Raw genomic sequence first — 22,601 nt, 5'->3', positions numbered from 1 at the left:
ACATGCTTTAATTTCTTGGGAGAGCTGGTCATTCTTGGAAGAGCACAAAGGCTGCTAAGGTCATGCTTCTCAGGAAGCCACTCTGTGTGGGCAGCCGTCCCTTTCATGCTGGTAAACATCGTTTTAGCTGGGCACGAAGCCATCCTATTTGCATAAATATATTTGGCCTTGACAGACACAATTGCCTTCATGTGTTTGAATACAAGCTGTAGAAAACAAGTCATGTGTCTTATGTTTGAGATGGAATCTCAGTGGGCCTCACAAAGTCTGAAGTAATCAGATCTAGGAAGTGGCATCTTTTCAATTGTTCATGGTCCCAGTGGCTATCAAAGCCAACTGAGGCAATAAAATGAGGCCAGTGATCACAGCAGTTTGTGTTTTCAGCAAGAACCAAAAGCTAGTAACAGCCCTGTTTAATTTATCATTGTAAAGTTTCTAATGTTTTGCTTGTTCGTTATTTTCCCTTTCGCCACATGATGATTCCCTTCATGTGAAAGAAAACTTATTTCTGATTTGTGGGAGAACCTCCTTCAGCAACTTGAAGGTGTTAAACAAGTTTCATTCAGAATATTCTGAAATTTAGTGTCTGTCACCCAAGATCCATAAGCTGTTAAGGATAATGATTTAATTTCCTGAAATGGGAATGCTTACTTATGTTAAATTACTGTGTACTTTTAACGTGGAATTTCCCCCCTCTGGCAGTATCTCTCATGTGATTAGCTGACTGTGAGTCACATGAGAAAAGAATTCCATTCTGTTGTGACTTTTATTCCAGTAACTGTTGTTTTCTAACTGCTCTCTGTTCTCCCTCTCTGTGTGTGGCAGAATGGCTGCTGAGAGAGACTTCTCAGGATACTACTGAGGACAATGTTGTGTCTGTGTGAACTGTCTGAAGTGAAACAGACAGAGGAAGAGCCCTAAATGTTAATAGGGAGAAACCTGTGCAGGAGCTCTCTGTAAGGAACAAAGAGGATACTGCTGAGGTGAAAGTAGCAACCGTTCATAAGAAACTATAAGGTCTGAGTGAGGTAAAACTCTGGTGCAAGGCTCAACTAAGCTTGGATCAATAGTTTGTACAGAGGTCTTGGGGGGGGGAGCCCTGCCCACCCACAGATCAGGATCAAAATTCAGGAGAATCCAGTAAAGGGGTCCAGAGGGAGAGTTCTGTCTAGTAATCCAGACAGGGCCATCAGGCCATAGAACACCCTACTAGCACTCAGGTGGGACCACTTCATTTTATCTGTGTCATGGGGAGATCCCTGAACCCAGGATCGACCCTGAAAGAGTAAACAATCAGCAGGATGGGTGGTTGATTCACCCAGTGCCTATGCCAAAGCCTAACACATCTGAAAGTTGTGGCCTATTTCAAACCAAGATTACGGTCTTGTAGTAATTTCTGCCTTTATAAAATCACCACCTGAATCACTAACCCACTGTGCTTGGACCTGAAAATATGAATCCAAAGAAAAGCTGAGATAGAGAAGAAAAAAATAAATAATCAACATTCTGGGCTTGCAGCAGTTTGTAACTGAAATATATGGCTTGCTGCTCTTGTTTTTTATTCCATATATAGCATCATTTCCCACCCCCAGCCCTTAACTCTGAGCTCTTAAATGTACTGAATATTAAAAGAGCTACATCATAACAAGGCTAAAAACAAATACCGCTAGGAGAGCACCAACATGAAAATACCTCTTTACTGGCATTTCAAGCCTCTCCTACATAATCATGCCCTGCATATACAGCAAAATTGTGCTCATGTCTCCATTCAGGAAGCAATAACAAAAAACAACCCCCCCCCCAAAGTTTAATTTCATTCATATTTTAAAAGCACTAATGGAAGAGTACAGAAAGTACTGGAAAATAAACTTCATCGCCTCCTACCGGCTAGCTAACAACATATAATCCATAACACCTATTTGCAAAGCTTGTTTAATTGAAGGGTTTTCCTCCACAGAATTGCATGGCATGTACATTGGTAACAAGGAAAAACACTCTTTTTAAACAACAGGAGCTTTCTGAAAACCCTTAAAAGGCACAAGACACTAGACAGAGACAGAGAGACAGAGAGACAGAGAGAGAGACAGACACAGAGAGAGTGTTTCTCTCTCTCTCTCTCTCTCTGACCAACAGTGCTGAGCAGCTTGGAACTTGCATTTTTCGATGGCTTTTCTTGCCTACCAGAAGGTTTTTTTGTTTTGTTGATGCTAGGAGGAGAGCGATATTTTCCCAAATACTATGCAGTGCATGTAGGTGTTAAAAGCAAGGGGAAGAGGCTTCAGACTGAAAAAAACTAAATCTAAGGTATGCTGCAGTTTGCCCTTTGGTAAGGGACATATTTTCAAATAGAAAGAAGTGGCTGGGGGTGGAGGAGAGAAATAATGGCAGTGATTTTTATTTTTTTTGCAAGCATTGAGAGAATGTCACAAATAAGTCTCTGAGGCAGAGGCGGTCTGAAACATTTTGGTGCCCGAGGCAGGAAACCCAAAATGGCACCCTCCCACATGGTGGTAAATCTGCAGTAATGCACTAAATAATTTACAATTTGCCACTCTTTTTCACATGGGAATGAGCTTTCTTTAAAGCAACAACAACAAATTTTATATGGTTGGCTTTTTTTTACAAAAACGAAGTATAACGTCATAAAGACGTAAGCAATATACAGGTGAGAGCATTGGTTGAATTTCTGCTGTCCTGTAAAATATCTCTTGTTCTTTACTTATGAGCAGAATTCTCCTGTTTTGTTTTGTGTCACCTTGCACAGTCATTCCACAGAAGACCATGTGTGGCTAGTGGTTACAAGCTATGCTCCTTTTGTGCTACATAAGTACAGTGGTACCTTGGTTCTCAAACTTAATCCATTCCGGAAGTCCCTTCCAAAACCAAAGCGTTCCAAAACCAAAGCGCGCTTTCCCACAGAAAGTAGTGAAAATGGATTAATCTGTTCCAGACTTTTAAAAACAACCCCTAAAACAGCAATTTAACATGAATTTAACTATCTAACGAGAACATTGATCCATAAAATGAAAGCAGTAAACAATGCACTGCAGTCACACAATCAATCAATCAATCAATCAATCAATAGCTGAACTGCGTTCCACACAGTCACACATACAAAAAAAAGAGCCACAAAAATGCAAAATAAATAGCAAAAACAGACAGACCTCAGCGTAACACTCAAAACGGAAGTGTCACACTCAAAACGGAGCATGTTCGGCTTCCGAAAAAAGTTTGCAAACCAGAACACTTACTTCCGGTGTTGGGTTCCAAGGCAGTGTTTGGGTTCCAAGGCATTTGAGAACCAAGGTACCACTGTAATAAAGAGATGCCATGTCATTTGAAGCTTTTTTTTTCTTTTGTCTTTTAAGAAAATTGTTCCTGTCTTTCCCCCTTTGTGCCAGTTTTTCCATCAGTGCAGTTGTCCACATTCCTTTCCGGGCGTTGTTGCAAGGATTCCGTGTGATGGCTAACTTATGGGGTACTTGGAGGAAGAGTGGGATGCACAGCAGCCATTCTTTAAGCAGCCTAGTTTTTGAGATGCCCTGAACATTTGCATTCAATGCCATGTTTCCAAAGGTCCACAAACATCAGCTTGGCCAGCCAGGTAGTATGCATTTGTCCTTGCTACCAACTTCAGCATTTTGGGAGAAACAGGGATTCACTTCATTTGCACTGCAGTTAGGTGATGGCAAGAAACAGTACAAGACTTTCTCCTACTGCTGCTTCCCTTCTCTAAAGTGTTACACACTGGAAATATTGAGGTCTCTGGCAAATTAAGAAGGCCCAACATTTTTTTCTGAGGGAGGTAAAGATCTGGATATCTTCAGGCCTGTTGCAAAATTCTGCAATGGGGACAAGACAGGCTGTGGTGACAGTGATGGCAGGCAAATGAGTACTGATTTTAATCTCTGGAATACAGATTTTAGCTGAAGGAGGATTATTTTTAATGTAAGTTTATAGGGAATTTTTAATTGCATCCACATCTTCATGCACATGTGGCAAATGTTGCTGTTGTTAACTTTGCTGTCTGGTCTTTGACTGCAATAAAGATTGATTGATTGATTGATTGATTGAATGGTTGGTTGATTTCTGAGGGGGATTTTTGACTTGCACAAACGTTTGGACAGGTTGGGGAGAGGGGGGACTCATACAACTTCCTATTGTCTTAGACAAACGTCTCTGCAAATGCAACATCCTAAAACTTCCTGCAAAGTGCAAGGGCTTTAGCAGAGAAACTCTCTCATTTGCAATGCAAAGAGAAGCCCTGAGATCTGTGATGAACTGTGGTGAGTAGAGCTGCAGTCATCTAATATTACTATTACTATTTATTCATAACACTATTTATAATACTACAATACTATTTATTATTATTACTATTTTTATTCAATTTATAAACCACCCTTTATCAAAAGGTCCCAGGGTGGTGTACAACATCAAAAACACATCACAGAACTTCAGTCATAAAAACATAATTAAAAAACATACCGACAGACAGCCTAATAGTAAAGTAATCATCATAATAACAGTCCACCTCCCCATACTTTCACAGGCCATAGATTATTTAATAGCCATAGGCCTCTGTAAAGAGGAATGTTTTTGCCTGGCGCCTCAGATGAGCCTCTCTGAGGAGAGCATTCCTCAACTGGGGAGCCACCACTGAAAAGGCCAGTTCTCTGCTGCCACCCTCCAAACCTCTCTGGGATGGGGGGCATAGAGAAGGGCCAAGCACAGGATCTGGGTTGTTTATAAGCTAGCATCAAACTGAAGTGTTATCTCTCCAAGTGCTCTCTCTGGGCTTATTCATATTTATCCACAGATTGACATGTGCTCTGATTTGGAGCTAAAAAGCAGGTTTTTCCCTAAGAAAGCAGCAGAAGAAGGGGAAACCCACTCAGACCCCTACCTAGATAGTGCACAGGTCAATTGGAAAACCACTCAGACTGGTGCTTCCTAGGCTTGGGACAAGTGGATGTTTGGACTCTCTCTCGTCTTCGTGAATGCCCGTACTGACTCAAATGCACCGAGTGAACCTTTTATAATCAAACCCCAATCCTTTATTTTATCATCTCCGACACCTTAAAAGAAGCCTCCTCATAAACTGGATTAGTTTCCCAATACTTATTTCATGGAATAATCAAAACCAAGGAAAGCAGGGGCAATAGCCCTTTCCTTAAAAACAACAACAGCGCTACAATTCCTGCACTTGACACAGCCTATAAATATGAATTGTGATTGCTAGACACAAGCAACCCTTAACTCTGTTTCTACCCTGCAGTCATCTTGTTTAAAATTAAATTTATCACCATCTGGGACACCAGAACCGTGTTGTGGTTTTTTCTTGGTTTTTTTTGCAAGACAGGCGTGTGCAGATTTCATTTCTAAAAGTGCTATCACTAAGGAAAAAATATGGTATTTACCCCGAGACAACAGGCTGCTATGAATATTTAAGATGACACATAAAATATGAAGTTGTTTGCTATTCAAATGTAATCTATTAAGTGGAAGTGTGTATTGAATAAGAAAAAATCAGGAGGAGGGCTGCTGACATATAAGTGGGTCAAGCAAGTCTGACATCTGCAAGATTGAGGAAATGCTCACTGTGGAGAAGATGTCAATTCTCTCTCAGGAGGACATTGGTTCTGATTTGGTCAGCGTTAGGAAGAAACAGGAATCCCTTCTTTGGGATCAGCATTTTTGCCTGTCTACCTTAAAATTACCAACTGGGTTTCAAATGAGAGCATTTTCATTGCTATGCTTGGCATTCCTGGGGATTGAACCTGGCAATCTCTGCATGCAAAGCTTGCATTTCACCACCAAGATATCGCTCTTCCTCAATGTCAGAAACCAATGGATTCAGGTAGGTAGCCGTGTTGGTCTGACGCAGTCAAAATAAATAGAAAAGAATTATCCAGTATAGCACTTTAGAGACCAACTAAGTTTGTTCTGGGTATAAGCTTTTGTGTGCATGCACACTTCTTCAGATACACTGAAACAGAAGTCGCCAGACCCTTATATATAATAGGAGGGTGGGGTGGGGTTTTTCTCAGAAGGATAGTAGGAGATGGGTGATTGACTCAGAATTTCAGAAATAGACTTGAAAGAGAAGTTGCTGACTTACAGCTTATTACTAAACTGAATATTATGGAGAGACCTGGTCTGAATAGAGATATTGGAATCTTGTCTCATTACACATGCTAAAGCTATTTTTGGTCATCTGCATACTATCCCTTAAAGGGACGCGGGTGGCACTGTGGGTAAAACCTCAGCGCCTAGGACTTGCCGACCACACTATATACAGTGGTACCTCAGGTTACAGATGCTTCAGGTTACAGATGCTTCAGGTTACAGACTCCACTAACCCAGAAATAAGAACTTTGCTTCAGGATGAGAACAGAAATCGTGCGGTGGCGGGGCAGCGGCAGCGGCAGCGGCAGCGGCAGCGGCAGCGGCAGCGGCAGCGGCAGCGGGAGGCCCCATTAGCTAAAGTGGTGCTTCAGGTTAAGAACAGTTTCAGGTTAAGAACGGACCTCCAGAACTAATTAAGTTATTAACCCGAGGTACTACTGTATAAGGGTCCGGTGACTTCTGTTTCAGTGTATCTAAAGAAGCGTGCATGCACACGAAAGCTTGTACAGTGGTACCTCTGATTAAGAACTTAATTCGTTCTGGAGGTCCATTCTTAACCTGAAACTGTTCTTAACCTGAGATACCACTTTAGCTAATGGAGCCTCCCGCTGCCACTGCACAATTTCTGTTCTCATCCTGAAGCAAAGTTCTTAACCTGAGGTACTATTTCTGGGTTAGTAGAGTCCGTAACCTGAAGCGTCTGTAACCTGAGGTACCACTGTACTCAGAACAAACATAGTTGGTCTGTAAGGTGCCACTGGACAAAAGAAACCAATTGAGTTAGAGCCAAGGACCCCGTCTCTGGATGCAGCTGCTTCATGAGTCATCAAAATGGCCTCTTATATAAGGTTCCCCACTGTGGGTGGGTGCTTTGAGTTCAGAGGAACCTTTCCTTCCTTAGCCAATTTATTTCACATTAGCCAGCAGGGACTGACGATTTCCCCTTGCTCCAGCAATGCCTCTTGAAAGACAACATCCTGACATATGTCATTCCTAATGAGACTCCTAATGAGACATGGGTGGAGGGAGAGAAGAGGAGACACATGGCAGCTACTAGTGATGGTGGTGAAACTTAAGTTTTTAAAATAGATACCCCACAAAGCCCAGCCTTGTCCAAGGAAGTCCTTCATCCCCAATGGCTTCTGCCAATTTTCCTCTTCCCCCTGAGATATGGTCAAAAATCCCCCCTCCCTCTGGGATCCTTTTTGTGGGCTGTGCATGAAGTTTTGAAAGGAAGAGGCTTTTTGCCTCAACACATTTATACCCTCAAATAAAAGAAGCTTCAGGTGGTACAAGATTTGTTTCCTGAAAAATTAATTCAAGAATTAAAATATTGTCTCTGTAGAAGAAGTTGGTGATCATATTCATATCGCCTTCAAATACGTTTGCAATAACTATTATGCAACAACATCAGTTGTCAGAAAGCTGACTGTAACACATGTCTTAGCATTAACTCATGGTCTGTGGAGACATAAAAATGTAAAATCGAATCCCTCCACTCATTTATTACCGGCACATATTTTTCTCCTTCTCCCCTTCAAATCACAGTCAAGGCATTACTCTATAAGCTTGAAAATTCAGGAGTGCTAAATGCCCAGGTTCATACCCCCCCAAAGCATTATTTCTCTGTTTCTTCCTGTGCCCCAAATTTACATGTGATTCTTGAGTATTTGCCAGACCTAAGTTTGGAATAGCTGCCTCCTGGCTTTTTGCAAGTCTGCCCTCTGAGCAATATGCTTTGCTGTCCCTCTGTGACACTGCCAGCTGCCACACTTGTCCATTGTGAGTAATTTAATGTTGGTTTATTAAAAAGAAAGATGACTAGAAGGGACAAAAAGGAGCAATGACTGCACTCTAACTGATCTTGAGTGACACTTGAAGATTCATTCTTAATTTTTATGAGCAGGGAAATGGGTGAGAAGCGCCAGCCAGACACATACATTTTTTGTCACGACCATATACAGTGGTACCTCGGGTTACAGAGGCTTCAGGTTACAGAGGCTTCAGGCTACAGATGCTTCAGGTTACAGACTCCACTAACCCAGAAATAGTGCCTCGGATTAAGAACTTTGCTTCAGGATGAGAACAGAAATTGTGCTCTGGCGGCAGGGCAGCAGCAGGAGGCCCTATTAGCTAAAGTGGTACCTCAGGTTAAGAATGGTTTCAGGTTAAGAACGGACCTCCAGAACGAATTAAGTTCTTAACCTGAGGTACCACTGTACAGACTTCTCAGAGTGTCCCTATTTTCCAGGGACAGTCCCGGATTTACAGAAGCAGTCCCAGTTTCTGATTTGACCCCACAATGTCCCACTTTTTCTTAGGATGTCCCTATTTTCATCAGAGAAATGTTGGTGGGTATGTAGTTACGCAACCCCCGAGCCAAGGAGATAAGTAACTATACAACCTTTCAAAGACATCTGAGGGCAGCCCTGTATACAGAAGTTTTATAATGTTTCATGTTCCATTATGTTTTTATGTATATTAGAAGACGCCCAGAGATGATGGTAGTGGTGGTGGTGTTGATTATAGGATGTCCTGATTTTCATCAGAGAAATGTTGGAAGGTATGCATATGGCTAAATTCAAGTGAAGCAAATTACTTAATGGCTCAGTTTCAGAAGTTTGGCAAGGCAGACTCATGCCTTGCAACTCTTCCGAAAAATAGAAATGGGGGGGCAGGGCTTTAGTTGGGGCAAGGTTCTCCACAGTGCCCCAAGCCTTTTCCTTAGAAGAGGCCTATGTCAGATGGGATTGTGACACACACTTTGTTCGCCAGCCGCACAAACCCTGACATACTTACACTAACGAACAGCTTCATAGCAAGTAAGATTCACACTGCATGAAGAAACAGAACCCTTAAATGGGGACCTGAGTTGCTTTCAAGGCTGCAGTGTATTCTTAAGTCAGTCCTGCAATATGGTTGCAAACATTATGCCTTTCAATGCAAATAAGATAAAAAGCCGAGAAGCACACAGACAGACCCATGGAGCCACCTCGGATGTTTAAAATGCACAACTGTAAATGTAAAGTGTGAATGTGACAAACAGTATTTGAAAACACATGTAAGAATGGTACAATAGAAGCCTGTGATTGGCTGAGGCTCCCTGGAGGGTGTTTGCTTGTTGGGAAAACTGGATAATTTTTCAAGAGGGTCTTCTGTACAACACCAGATATGTCACTGGCATAACTTCATTAGCTTATATGCTGTCTACTTTCTCTGCCAACCAAAGTAAGTAAGGATCCAGCCTCACCTCTCACAATTTTTAATCTTAAAAAAACCATCCCTGCAGATTCCTTTTTATATCATCAGATACCTACGTCTGCCGCTGTTACTTAAAGGAAGTTATAATCCATATTTTATCTGCAAATTGTCAAAGTATATGAATAGCAGCGTGGATACTAAGAGATGAACTTCAAATTATCCTGAAGATTAAAGTTCTTCCTTTCCTAGGACAGATTCTCTCAATACAGTGGTACCTCGGGTTACAGACGCTTCAGGTTACAGACTCCGCTAACCCAGAAATAGTACCTCAGCTTAAGAACTTTGCTTCAGGATGAGAACAGAAATCGTGTGGCAGCACTGGGAGGCCCCATTAGCTAAAGTGGTACCTCAGGTTAAGAACAGTTTCAGGTTAAGAACGGACCTCCAGAACAAATTAAGTTCTTAACCTGAGGTACCACTGTACATTTACCCATGAAAGCTGACCAAACCCAGTATTTTTAAAAATAAAATAAGAAAACATAAAACTATTGGATCTAAAAGGTTCTCTTCCATGAACAGAAAACATTTCCACTCATACAAGGCATGGGTCCCAGTTTTATTGCTGCTGAAGGTTGTGGAGCAGCACAGGTCAGCAAAAAACTGGTGTCTCCCCACCTCAGATTGGACTACATCTCCTACCATCACTAACCATTGCCCATGCTGCTCAGGGCTGATGGAAGTTGGAGTCCAAGAACATCTGGAGGGCCACAGGTTCCTCTGCCCTGGCTTACCAGTCAGTGTATTGGCAACTTCAAGTCCTGGCCATTAGTTGCTGCTCTGTGAGGTCTATGCTATTTCCCTGGAGGAATAAGTGATTTGTCTTATGCAACTGTTGATATTAGCATGCGCAATGGGGGGGGGGGGGAGAAATGAAATCAAAGCAAATTTAACTCCCATTCACTTTTGAATCATCTCATTTACACATTATTTTTTATAATGCAAAATGGCAGCTCAGCCTTCAGTGCAAAGCATCTTCATAAATCCAGGAGAAGGTGAAACAAAGGAAAAGAGAAGAATAGCCGTGCAGGCCTACAGTGGTATATTCCAGACTCCCCCCCCCCCCCCGCAAGGGCCTCTATGACAGCACAGATCCAACAGGAAAAAGCAATGCTGTTACATTGTCTCTTATAACTATGAATCTATTAAAAACAACCACTGAACTGGAATGTCCGAGCCTCAGATGATGGCCTGGGGAAAACATTTTGTTTGCGGACCTTCACAATGACAAACATTCTTGCCTGAAAACCATTGCTCACCATCACTGATCATCCCTGGAATGCACAGCCACAAAAGTAAGGCCCATGCATTGTCCACAGAAGGCAACAGTGAGACTCCAGGATGTGTCTGATAGGTATGTGGGGTAAGGAGCAGGTCTTAGCAAGTGGATGTGTGTTCCCTAGCGGTATTATGGAAACTACTCAGCTAAACAGACAACCCACGCTGGGCTGGAATCATACAATAATGTGCATACTTTAGGATGGCATTCCTTGCATATTCCCTAGCTAATGCCCCTTGTGGTTACCAAGAAATTGTGTTTTGAGAGCCTCCAATCCGCTTTAAGTGACCACACTCCCGTTCCTCATTCTTTCCATCTTCCTCCCTCTTTCTGGACTGTGGTTGTATGACTTCTGAATGATGCATGGAAGCAAGGAATTAATGTTTGGGAGTAGGACAAGGTTCTTGAAACACTGTGTGCTGAGGAAGTCATTAGTGCTAACTGCCCATGTTAGACATTTGCCTTATTAGAGAGTCATTTACAACCTGGTCCGACACCAGGTTGCTTTACCTATCCTTGGTAAAGTGTTAGATTGTGTCAGGGAACTGCCATCAGTGCCGGAGGGAGAGAGCAAGCTCCAGAGGGATTCCAGAGAGCATCCCGGGATGGGGAGAGGCAGCCCATCTTCTGGGGAAGAGAATCAGCGTAGCACCAGTGGAGAAAGGGGGCAGATGGGGGAAGCGGCGAGGCGGTCCCATGACTCCTTGCTGGGGACCAGCGGGGAGAGTAAGGGTCCTCCGCTGCCTACACCCTCCTTGCGCAGAAGGCTTCTGCGCAGGGAGAGTAGGAGGAGACTAGGCGTCAAAGAGCTTCTTTGCTGGAAGAAGTTCAAGAAATGCCCACTGATGGATTCTTCCAGCGATTGAGACAGCCACGGGTGAGTGGCTGTCTGGACAGAAAAGGTTCACTCAGGCAACCCAGCCAGGTGTTGGCACCGGCTTACGCACGAGCAACCCCTAGAACCATTACAGATTGCTTCAACATTGTTATCATGGCATGAGAGACAAGCTGCCCTGCTGATGACAGGGAAAGCAGGGTGCACGGAAACTCACATTTTTCTAACCATATCCCATGGTCAAAGCAGCCCTCAACAAAGAAAAAGAAAAATGCTTCTCAAATTAAAACCATGCTGCTAATAGAACTGTCAGAATCGTATGAGGAAAGAACTGGGGAAAAGGTGGGAGAACTGTAATTTGAGAGCGCTGCAGACCTTAAAATACAAATTGTAGAAACAATGTCAGAAAGGACAAGAATAAATTGAGGCTAGAAATGATGTCTCATCCCAGGGATGTTGGACTATGACCTTGGAGACCAGAGTTCAAATCCTGACTCAACCATGAAGCTCACTGGGTGACCTTGGGGGTTGTCACTGTCTCTCAGCCTAACCTACCTCACAGGGTTGTTGTGAGAAAGAAATGGGGAGGAGGAGAACCATGTATACCACCTTGAGCTCCTTGAAAGAAAAAGGTGGCATATAAATGAAGCAAACAAGCAATAAGACTGAACTCCAGTGATGTCAAATTCTTAGCACTCCATGAACACATGTTGATTGACCTTTCATTAGGACACTACAATGACATTTTCAAGGACTTTTTAATATGGGGAAAATATATTTGTGATATGAAATACTTGATCTCAAATTGTGCTATAAAGAGTGTCTCTGGAGATAGCTTCCCGAGTATTAATACCAATAATATTAATACCAAAGTTTTATGAACAAACCTTCAATGCAGAGATGCCTCTCTTACATGACAGAGATGTGTCAACACCACCATGCTCTGTTACCAGTCTTAAGACCCATCACTATTGCCCACCATGAATGGAGATCATGCTCTAGAACAGGGCTGGGGAACATTTTTCAATCTGAGGGCAACAGAGGCAACCTTCTGAGGTTGGTGGAGTCAGAGGAGAAAGTGGGTGGAGTAATGGAAGTGCCTCTTCCTTCATATTCCAGCAATGCAGTCAGAGGGTGACACTGAGGCAATCAATGGACTTTATTACTTTTCACAGAGATGCTCCAGGACTGTCAAGTGTACTTGATAGTACAGAGCACATCCAAAGAGGAGTGTGACCTGGGGAGATTTGGCATAGGCCTGAGGTCTTCCTCTAGAACATCAAGCACTCATCTTGCAGAGAAAAATTCTATTGCCACAAGCATGATGTATTCAGGAGAACTTGGCCAGCATTATAAATCTTCTCTTCGAGGATTCCTGATAAGCTTCAAAGGAAACCAAGCATTCCCCCAGAAAACCATTGTCTTAAAGCCATCATTGTTACGTATCCTCCATTTCAATCACCAATGAAAAAGCACACAGTGGAACATGCTACAAATGTATTAAACCATCTCAAAACATGTCACTATTTTTGAAATAGTCTTCATACTTTGAAAGGTCATGCAACAGCATTCCTGGAGCACTGGGATTCATGAGTAGACCAAACCCTGAAAGGCAAATTCTGGATGCCTTAAAAGGTTTTGCTGAGGTAGGTTTGCAGAGAAATTCCAGCTAAAATTTTTTGAAAACGATAACCAGATTACATTATAGCATAATGAAATGTGCCGATTCACTTGCTCAGTAAAGAAAGCAATAAAAGTACAATGCGTGCCATAACATTTCAATTTGTGGTTCTTATTAAAATAAAGGCCGGGTGGGGGGAGGGAGTGGAGGAAAGGGAGAATAAAGTCTAGGTTGGTGATGTAATTCTCAGAGTAGCATCAATAAATATTTTCTTTTACAGAAGTTATACCCCTGCCTCCATCACAAGATTCCTGGAAAAAAGTAGGGCTGGAAATAACATTGATGCTTTGTGCTTACATCCAGCAGAGAACAAAGACAAACAGATTTTTTATTTTTTTAAAAGCAGCTTTGGAAAATATAGGTCTTGCAGATATCAACTGATTTATGTAACAGAGAGTATCTCAATTGCTAGGAGAAAAAAATCGCTTTTATAAAAACCAGCATGATATTTATAATATACAATGTGAATACACAGGGAGGTAATTTTGATTTGCATCATGGAAGAGTCCTTTGTGTTTTCCCCCCTGTGAAGTGAAATACAATGGGCTATTTCTACTAGTGAAATAATTGCTGAGGATTCAGTCTAACAATATTCCATCCAGATCTGATCATTCAGATCTGATCATTCAGCCTTACTTATTTCACAGAAAAAAAGGTTTTACTGTATTTCTTTGCCAGATGGACAAGCATTCAAAGACGGCTCCTCCTCTTAACCATTTGGGATGCTACTACACTGAAATTCCCACTGCTTTCAATTGCTGACACCTAGAAATTAACCTTATGAGTTTTAGGATGCTGAAATCTTCGATGAAGTTGGAAGTGACAGAACCACAACCATTTTAAACTTGAGAAGTGTGTGGCTGTTTCAGCTATTTGCACCTCCAGATGGTGGAGATGTTAGGTGCCATCTTTACTTGCTGGCAAGTGACCAATAAAAGGTAAAGGTAAAGGTACCCCTGCCCGTACGGGCCAGTCGTGTCCGACTCTAGGGTTGTGCGCCCATCTCACTTAAGAGGCCGGGGGCCAGCGCTGTCCGAAGACACTTCCGGGTCACGTGGCCAGCATGACGAAGCTGCTCTGGCGAGCCAGCACCAGCACAGCACACGGAAACGCCATTTACCTTCCCGCTATAAAGCGGTACCTATTTATCTACTTGCACTTAGGGGTGCTTTCGAACTGCTAGGTGGGCAGGAGCTGGGACCGAAAGACGGGAGCTCACCCCGCTGCGAGGATTCGAACCACCGACCATGTGATCGGCAAGCCCTGGGCGCTGAGGTTTTACCCACAGCGCCACCCGTGTGACCAATAGCCAGGTGCAAAAGGCGCCTGGCGCCTGGCTAATTTTGAACACTGTCTGCAGCATGACTAAAGGTTTGGAATATGCTCCCAGATGGCAGAAAGAATTGGTTGAGACTCAAAGAAAAATTCCCAAGGAACCATTGAGGTAGATAGGAGACATTTTCAGCTAACATGTTGGAAAGGGAGGGGGCATAAGATAGCAGAGAGAAGCAAAGGGGGACCCATTGCCACAACCCTTTCCCTCACCAGTGCTCTGACATGATGACTACAGACTAAGGTAGGCTTCCTCAACCTCGACCCTCCCGATGTTTTTGAGTCTACAATTCCCAGCATCCCTGACCACTTGTCCTGCTAGCTAGGGATCATGGGAGTTGTAGGCCAAAAACATCTGGGGGGCCGAGGTTGAGAAAGCCTGGACTAAGGGATGTACAAATATTTTCCCCCGATCAAGATGTCCCAGATAAGTGAAGAACTGTGGAAATACAAGAATGTATTGAAACACACAGAAGTACTCACTGTGTGCTCTAACCCTTCTGCAGTATGTACAAGGGTTTCCATTTCTCTCTCCCCTCCCTCGCCAAATCCACTATCTATTAAGATTACTTCTCATGCAGCTGCAAAGAAGTTAGTTCTTGTTGGGCAACAATATAAATAATATATTAGAAATACAACTTGAATAATAATGATAACTCATTGTCTTTGCACACAGCCTATAATGCTCGAAGCAACAATATGGATTTCTTCCCTGGGCCACATAAATATGAATAACACATTTCGGAGCTAGATCATATGCCCAGCTACAAAAGAGAGTAGCTGGGGACTGGACACATATTTATATTTCTCTCCAGAGGGCTTTTGAAAACTCATAACTCTATTAAACAATTTCTCCCAGAATTCGGCAGATGTTTATTTCCTGAAATATACTGCAGGAGTGCAAGGAATCTAATGGCCCAAGACTCCCACATGCTGGTTAAAAAAATGGGAGAATTCACGTTAAAAGGCAGAGTGGTAAAATGGCTAAGCCATCTTATGACCTTTTATAACAACACTGATCCTGGGCAACTTTTCTTCTTCATTCCAATGGCTGGGATCTCTGTCTCAGCGCACAATGCAGTGGTATAGGGAAGGGAAAGTTAGAATCGGCTTAGAGCACATGAGCCAAAAAAAGGAGAAACCTGCAGTAAGAAGAATGAAAAAAAACAAAACAGGAAATGACCAAAATCAGATAGCATGCCTTCTCTTGCCCCACCATCTCTCGCTATCATTGCCACTCAAGTCAAGGTCTTTAAAGTTCTGAAGACTGCACAGCTCATGGGTGGCAAATCAATGGTTCTGGACTGCAACCCCCTTTAACCTTGATGATTAGGCCATGCAATGGACAACTGGCCCATTTTCATACCAAACAGTGGTCATATAACGACGACATTCTTGCATTTAAACTTCACCCCATAAAAATCCAGTTGCAAAAAATGTGGAGAGGATGATTCTCAATTGGGATCTAAAAAGTTTGTTATGGCACCAGGAGGAGAACTGGGTAAATGGTATAGGCAAAATCCCATTAGTTTGGGCTTCCGCCCCAAAAGCCTGGTTATAAGATTACAGGAGATAGGGGTATGCACAGTCTGAACAGGTCAAGCCTTACGCTCCAGCATAAAGGCTGTGCCTTTTATCCAATAAATGTACGTACAGCTGAAGAGGCCATGGATTGCATTCAACTAAGGTTTACTTGAAACAGACACACTGAAAATAAAGGTCCTAAGTTAGTCCTACTATTGGGGGACCAGGTAAGCCCCACCCTGCATAATCGATCACATGACACAGTGCACACACACCATTTGAATGGCAATGCCCATCAACTTTGGGGGCCCCAAGACACCTGAAATATTTTTGGAAGGAGGCCTCAGCCCCTAAGAGTAGGCTCGTATGTTCCTAAACATGACTTACAACCCTGTAAGTTCTCTCACCTATTCAGCTTTCCACACAGATGGGCATCATTTTAGAGATGTACAGGACCCTGTAGAGAAAACTCCATAAATGTTATTGAAACTGATTATTTCCTTAGGATATGGTTTGCCAAAGCAAGAACTTCCAGATGAACCATATCACATTGCCCACTCAACAGACTGTTCTAGATAACTCAAGCAATCATCCCACTGATCTAAATTCTCCTGGAACATTTTTTTAAAAGCAACAAAGACAAGTTAAAGACAAGCCATGGAGTCAAATTCTCACTCAGATAGACAGCTCACCAGCTCAGCTTGGGCTAGTCACTCACACTCAATTTACTTTGAAGTGGTTTCCCCCACCCTGTTTTCATTATGTATTTTATGTTTTAAATCTTGTGTTTTGATGCTGTGAGCCACCCTGAGACCTATGAATGAAGGGTGGTGTACAAATTCAATTAATAAAATGGGAATGCCTCCATTTTTCACCCTGAGCTCCTTGGAGGAAGGTTGAGGTATATATTTGATGAATAAATAAAAAGAAACTCAGTTTGTCACTGTTACGCTTCCATAATGCTGGCACATTTGTTAGGCAAAGGAAAATTCATCTGATTAGGCTGTTTCACGACTATATCCCCAGTTGGTAAGGAAAGAATTAGCCTCCAATTGTACTTATAAGTTTGGCTGACAGACATTCAGCATTTCTCTACAAACACATCACAAGTAATCAGGAGCCTCTGGACAAAAGCCCCAGACACAACCGTCATAAGCATTCTGCCTGTACTTCTAAAAATTAAATCATAGCACTGTATCTTATACACATCTCTATTATTAAAGAAATGTGGAAGTTCAGAGAAAAATCACACAAGTCCCTGTTTAGAAGATATGGCAGCATCAAGTACTGAAACAGATTCCAGTCACATTCAGTTTGACAGAGAAAACTCAATTCCACTCTAGACTGCTAACAGAAGTCTATGAAATATTATTGGACTCAAACATTCTTTCAACTTGCAATTAATTCTACGAAACAGAACAGCAAAATAGGTTTCGGAGATAGCCAAGGTAGTGGTCTCCAGAATGTTGTTAGACTATAATTGGCATGAGCCCCAGCTTGTACAGGCAGTGGTCAATGATGACACAGGTTGAGTCCAACATCATCAATATGGAGGACACCGTATTAGCTACTCCTGTATAGAACAGAGCTCACTCCCCAACAGTCATTGCTTGGAAATAGCAGCCTTAGCTTAACCACTTTTACTCAGAAGGAAGGACCTCCAAGCCCAGTGGAATATAATTTTCAACTAAATACGCAGAGGACTTTTTATTAAGTCACTTATCATCATATACATACACAACTTCTTCATTTCCCACCCCTCCATAACCAATCAATTGCTTCCATTCTTCCTTAAAAAGTTTGTCATTATGTCCTCTTAGTTTAGCAGTCAATTTTGCAACTTCTACATAGTCCATCAGTTTTATCAGCCATTCATCCTTGGTTGGTAATCCTCCTCCTTTCCACTTCTGTGCATATAAAGTTCTAGCTGCTGTTGCTGCATACATAAATATATAAGTCAGCTTTCTTGGGACCTCTGTTCCCATTATTCCTAGTAAAAGAAAGGTTTTGGGTTTTGTAGGGGTTGTCAGTTTAAACATCCTTTTCAGTTCATTATATATCATTTCCCATAAACGCTTCACCTGCACATGTAAAAGAGATGTAGAATTGTGTGCCATCAACATATTGCTGACAACCCCTGGGGGATATCATCAATTTGTCCCTTGGCACCGGGACATTCCCAGGGGAACTGAAGGAGGCAGTGGTGCGCCCGCTTTTAAAGAAAACATCATTAGATCCCTTAGATCTATCCAATTACCACCCGGTTTTGAATCTTCCATTCCTGGGTAAGGTGATTGAGAGCGCGGTTGCTGAACAGCTTGGTAGGTTTCTGGATGAAACATCGGCTCTGGATCCATTCCAGTCCGGCTTCCGCGCTGGTCATGGGACCGAGACGGCTCTGGTCACCCTAAGAGATGATCTCTGCAGGCAGCTGGATCGAGGCGGGTCGGGGCTGCTGATTCTTCTAGACCTGTCAGCAGCCTTCGACATGGTCGATCACGAACTCCTGGACCACCGCCTTGCCGACGTGGGGATCCAGGGCACAGTCCTTCAATGGTTGCGCTTGTTTCTCTCTGGTCAGGGACAGAGGGTGGCGCTTGGGGGGGAATTGTCATCCCACCACTCCTTGGTGTGTGGAGTGCCCCAGGGTGCGATACTCTCCCCGATGCTTTTTAACATCTTTATGCGCCCCTCGCCCAGCTTGTCCGGAGTTTTGGGCTGGGCTGCCATCAGTATGCTGATGACACCCAACTCTATCTGTTGATGGATGGCCATCCTGACTCGGCCCCAGACACACTGATCAGATGCTTGGAAGCTGTGGCTGGATGGTTACGTGGGAGCCGGTTGAAGTTAAATCCTTCGAAGACAGAGGTCCTCTGGCTGGGACGGGACGATATGGGATTGAGGGGGCAACTCCCATCTCTTGCAGGGGTGCAATTAGTGCCAGCACCGTCCGTTAAGAGTTTGGGTGTAATCTACGATACCTCCCTCTCCATGGAGGCGCAGATTGCAGCTATAACAAAGGCGGCATTTTTTCATCTCCGCCAACCTAAGCAGTTGGCTCCTTACCTCTCTCACCCTGACCTAGCCACTGTGATCCACGCAACGGTCACCTCCAGACTGGATTATTGTAACTCGCTCTACGTGGGGCTTCCCTTGAGACTGACCCAGAAACTCCAGCGGGTGCAGACTGCCACAGCGAGACTCCTTACGGGGTCTTCACTGCGAGATCACATTCATCCGGTGCTATACCAGCTGCACTGGCTCCCGGTAGAGTACAGGATCAGGTTTAAGGTGCTGGTTTTAACCTTCAAAGCCCTATACGGCCTAGGACCCTCGTACTTACGGGACCGCCTCTCCTGGTATGCCCCACAGAGGAACTTACGGTCTTCAAATAAAAACATCTTGAAGGTCCCAGGCCACAGAGAGGTTAAGCTGGCCTCAACTAGAGCCAGGGCTTTTTCGGCTGCGGCTCCAACCTGGTGGAACGCTCTGTCACAAGAGACTAGGGCCCTGCAGGACTTGACATCTTTCCGCAGGGCCTGCAAGACAGAGCTGTTCCACCAGGCCTTTGGTCAGGGCGCAGCCTGACTCCCTCCTTTGGCAATCTTTACAAAACTTTGGTTTATGGTTGAAATCAATTTTGATTTTAATTAATTTTTATAATGTTTTTATAATGTTGCACTGTTTTAGTGTTGTTAGCCGCCCTGAGCCCGGCTTCGGCTGGGGAGGGCGGGATATAAATAAAATTTTTATTATTATTATTATTATTATTATTATTATTATTATTATTATTAACATACTCCAAAACTTTGGGTGACCCCACTCAGCAGTTTCTTGTAGACGTTAAACAGCATGGGGGATAAAATGAAACCCTGAGGAACCCCATACTGAAAGCTCCACAGGGCCAAAGAGCACTGCCCAAGCATCACCCCTTGGAAATGACCATCCAAGTAGGACTGGAAGCACTGCAAATCAGTACCACCTAACTTGGACAGCTCCAGAAGGATACCAAAGCTGTTGAGAGGTTGAGTAGAATCAGCCACAACATATTTCCAGAGACAAAAGCAGGGCAACCAAAGCAGCTTCTGTGCCCAAACTGGGCAAAACAGTTTCCTCCAAGAATGCCTGGATCTGGGCCGTAATCACGTGCTCAAGAACCTTGCCCAAGAAGGTGAGATTGGCAACTATCTGGTAATTACTTAGATTTTCTGAATCGGGAGAGTTTCTTCAAGCAGGCAGGGACCACCACTTCTCACAGACAGGCAGTAAATCACCTTCCTGGTCCAGCCAGCTGTTCTCTCCCTGCTAGTTTTTATCAGCCAAGATGGGCAAGGGTCCGGGGCACAAGTGGTCACCCTGACCAATCCAAGCACCTTTTCTACATCCTCGAGCCTTACTAACTGAAACACATCCAACATAACATGACTAGACACCTCTCGAGATTCATTTGCTATAACAGTGGAGTCAAGGTCCCACTGGATGCAAGCAATTTTATCCTCAAAATTGAATCTCAGAAGTTATCTCCCCACCTTCCTATATCAGGGGCCTGAACTGGCTCTCTTCTTTTTGTTTATGGAAGAGACGCTTCAGAACCGATCCCATGTCAAATAATCACATTACATTTATTGTTATTGATACTCTTAACATACATATTCATATGCACTTATTTTAACAGAAAGAGCACTACTCTGGTAAACCCTACTCTAAGGCAAGGGCCAACAAAGAATTGCCCTCTCCTAGCAAAAATTGTACATGCAAGCATTACAATGAAATAGCCTGGAGTCCATCAATTAAAAAATGAAATTTCTCAGCAAAGCAGACAGACATCAGATTCAAGGTTCAAAGTGAATTCAAGATTAGCTTCTCATCAGACACATACCTCTGAGAAGTCTGATTGCAAATAATCATCACAGGTATTATTTTATGGCTGTTTTCTGTGGAAAGGAGGGGGAGGGAATAATACCAGGAACAAAACAAAATACTTGGCTTGCCTCCCTCCAACAGAAAGTGGGTCACTGAAATGTCACTCAAACATGCCAAGAACAGTTTCTATTTGCATGGCAGAAATCCACAAATCAAGCTGGAACTAAGCTAGTTAAGTTTTGAGGAGGGAGGGAGAAGTGGGTTATGATTCACTCTGTGCATCTACTCTTTATGTGTTAATTTGTGGGAAGCCATGGTGGTTATGCACCACAAGAAAACATAATAAATGAGGAAACTTTGCAGTACAGGTGATCATTTAATACTTCTCATTACCATCAAGTTATAGTTTGTTATCTGATAGATAGAAAGCATTCTTCCTTAGAAAACATATCTAGAAAAGCAGGGGGTGTTTTTGTTCTTTAAGGGGGAAGAATAGGTTGAATAAGAAACCCAATTAAATTCATTTTACACCAACCATCAGACCAACTCTTCAAAGAAGTGTAAATGGATCTAACCCAGAAGGGGTTTTAATTGTATCTTCCATTTGCACAAAGCATTGTTTTCCCTCTTAAACCAGGACTTGCAGATTTAAAAGGTATGAACATAGAAATGTTTCAGTTGATAGAACGGGAAGGAATGCATTTGCTGGTCTGAAGTCCATCAACCTCAGCATGGCTGATTCTCAGCTTGGTGTAAGAGAAGAAACCACAGAATGTCAATGACTCAGTGTAAAAGCATTAATTGAAGAAATACATCTTACAAGTGTGTGTGTGTGTGTGTGTGTGTGTGAGAGAGAGAGAGAGAGAGAGAGAGAACAACCTCTTAATTTAGGCCCATGATGTAGAACAGAAGTTAAACTGACAAGCACACTGAGAAATATATAAGATTAAATCCATTTGATTTGTAAAATATGCCCATATGTGAAGCATTAAGAAGAGACTTCATGTGAATAAGGAATCCTAGTCAACAGGGTGCAGAAAAGTAAGTTACCAACGTCACACCTAACCAAAGTTCATTCTGAAGCAATGGCTCAAAGGAAAGTGTGCAACTTCATTACGAAAAGCTCCTGAGATCTCTCCAGGGATGGACCTGATCAGCAACTAAAGTACTACCATTTGTAAAGGTTAATAATAATAATAATAATAATTTATTATTTATACCCCGCCCATCTGGCTGGGTTTCCCCAGCCACTCTGGGCGGCTTCCAACAGAATATTAAAATACAATAGTCTATTAAACATTAAAAGCTTCCCTAAACAGGGCTGCCTTCAGATATCTTCTAAAAGTCTGGTAGTTCTTTAAATGTATGTGTGTATGCAAACCTGTATTAGGACTGTAGGAAGTGAACTGGAAGGTCTATATTTGGATACCCAATCTCTCCTAGCTTGATTTCTCAACTATTTCAAGACCATTGAAGTTCTTCTCGCATGCCCCAATTCCACAAACCATCAATTGAACCTTGTTCAGTGACTTAGTGAATTTTTTAGTTTCAATCTGTGCTCTCACCCTTTGTTCAGACAGTTCCATAGACTCAATATATTAAGAGAACAGCCTTAAATTAATAAAAACAGTCCCAACTTTGGACTACATATTGGTGCAGACTTTTTTACATTACCATGAAAGCAAGCCTTCCCTTCCTCC

The 22,601-nt window shown here is 42.8% G+C and overlaps 2 long non-coding RNA genes across 2 annotated transcripts in view; one reads left to right on the top strand and one right to left on the bottom strand.

Moving 5' to 3' along the window:
• The window catches only part of LOC309332551, a 385,008-nt gene that overhangs the window by 356,628 nt on the left and 5,779 nt on the right, over positions 1–22,601 (bottom strand). The window lies entirely within an intron of this gene.
• On the top strand, positions 773–4,075 carry LOC309332681. The gene is made up of 3 exons (XR_014152295.1): positions 773–1,028; positions 2,134–2,326; positions 3,402–4,075. It is a non-coding gene; the product is annotated as an uncharacterized lncRNA (long non-coding RNA).

This window comes from Podarcis erhardii (genome assembly GCF_964252035.2).
Source record: "Podarcis erhardii genome assembly, chromosome: 17".
Classification (NCBI taxonomy): domain Eukaryota; kingdom Metazoa; phylum Chordata; class Lepidosauria; order Squamata; family Lacertidae; genus Podarcis; species Podarcis erhardii.
This window is presented reverse-complemented; position numbering and strand designations above follow the sequence as displayed.